Source organism: Olea europaea, chromosome 15 (assembly GCF_002742605.1).
Source record: "Olea europaea var. sylvestris chromosome 15, O_europaea_v1, whole genome shotgun sequence".
NCBI lineage: Eukaryota > Viridiplantae > Streptophyta > Magnoliopsida > Lamiales > Oleaceae > Olea > Olea europaea.
This window is the reverse complement of record NC_036251.1, coordinates 28,628,722-28,630,902: the sequence shown is the minus strand read 5'-3', so window position 1 is coordinate 28,630,902 and position 2,181 is coordinate 28,628,722.

Genomic DNA, 2,181 nt, shown 5'->3' with positions numbered 1-2,181 from the left:
ACTAATTTTTTATTTCACTTGTACATGACAGTTGCCACTTTCCAAATAAGCCACGAAAATGTTTATCCATGTGATTTTATTTCTTATTGTGTGAAAATTAAATGCTGAAATTTAAAAAAGGAAAGTAAATCGTTAATATTAGGTGCATAGAGATGGCTAAAAAAGAAATTAAAAAAGTATAATTTTGGAGGCAATATATTGTATCCAAAATAATTAAAAATTAGAAAAATATTTACACAAGGAATTTAGATGAGTAACACAAAATAAGGTGTCCTTCTTATTAACTTAATGCTCCGACATCGATATTACATATACCTTCAAACATATACAGTGTAATGTAATGAAATGGAAATAAATAAATAATAAATAATTTCATCACCTACATGCTCAAAAAATCTAAATTCCTAGTTTTCAATCTACGTTCACTTGTGCATTAGATGAGGACTTTTTGAAAAATGAGCAATATTAATTTAACTGGCTAGGTTAATCGTTGTAGATATTATCAATATCATGCAACAATAATGTAATGCAACGGTTCATTATAAATTGATTTTATACTCTTGTTCGAGGCTTTAAATAATGATCTTTTGTAGTTCTTTTGATTAAATATAGCCTAATTCGTATTTGATGAAACTCATTATTCGATGAAGAATTGAAAACAAGCAAAAAATAGAGAAAAGGGGCAAAATCAAAACTACGGGGATTGAATGCAATAATTCAAAAGTTGTTTCAAATTGCGAGGTGGCGATTCAAGAATGCCAATGTCAATTGGAGTTGAAGAGAAGTCAACAAGAAGAGAAATTTTGAAAAGGGATCAAAGTATACATTTGAGAATGTTCATGGTCCCAAAAATTCGTATCATGCGTACGCAATGTCACAAAAATTCAACATGAGGCTAAATCATGTGTATTGTGCATACGCACTAAATGTAAGCATGGTTCAATTTTGGGGAAAAAAATTGTGTTTCCTTATGTACAATCCACCAATGATTCAGCAACAAGAAAAGAGGCAATCTTTGGAGAATCTACTTGTCAAGTACATCACCAGGACAGAGAAAGCAATGCAAAATTAACAAGCATCTATTCATAACTTAGAGAAACGGGTGGGACAAATAGCAGCTGCATTAGCCAACAAATCACAGTGTACCTTGCCTAGTGACACAGAAAAGAATCCATAGGAGTGGAGACTGCGAAGACAACCAATGGTGTTGCAGGTTCAAGCTATTACTAATTGGAGTGGTGTTCAGTGGTCAAAAATCACTACAAAGATGAAGGAGACAGAGAAAATTAAAATATCTACTAAGGGCAAGGAACGGGCGGAGCAATTCGAAGAAGCAAAAAAGAAGGATAAACAATTAGTTTCAGACAATTCACAACTTAAGACAACAATTTATGGCACTTCACTCACATCTCTGATCCCTCTCTTCAAAGGCTACAAAACACCAATGTGGAGAGGTAGTTCACTAAATTTTAAGAAGTCCTCAAAAAGTTGCACGTCAACATCCCATGTATTGATGTGATCCCTTCAAATCCCAAACTACTCCAAGTTTTTGAATAAGATGTTGACAAAAAAGAGAAACCTGCTCGAGCATGAAACAATAGCACTATCTGAAAATTGCAGCACAATCATCCAACACAAAATCCCTTCCAAACTAAGCATCCAAGGAATTGTTCTTTACTTTGCTCCATAGGAAATGTATATAATGTAAATTGTTTTATTGATTCGGGAGCAAATATTAATTTAACTTCCTTACATCTTTACAGAAAATTGGTATTAGGAGATCCTAAAGCATCATCTATTATCCTTCGGAAGGCGAATCGATCACTAAAACACCCCTACGGAATAGCTGAAGACATGCTTATCAAGGCGAGAGAGTTCATTTTTCTAGTTGACTTCATCATCTTGGATATAGAAGAAGCATATTAGATGTCAGTAATCCTTGGATGGCTATCCTTGTCTACAAGTCGAGAATTGCTCGATTTTGGTTCCAATGAGATAGTCTTGAGGGTGAAGGTTAAGCAGCAGAGCTTCACCATGAAGAATCCAATCAAGCAACCCTCATACTTTGAGGATTTCCATCAAATGGATCATTGGTAGGGAACTAAAGACAGGCCAGATGTAGGAGAAATTGTTGATAGGTACAATAATGAAAACATGACATGTTGAGTGTCAAATATGAAC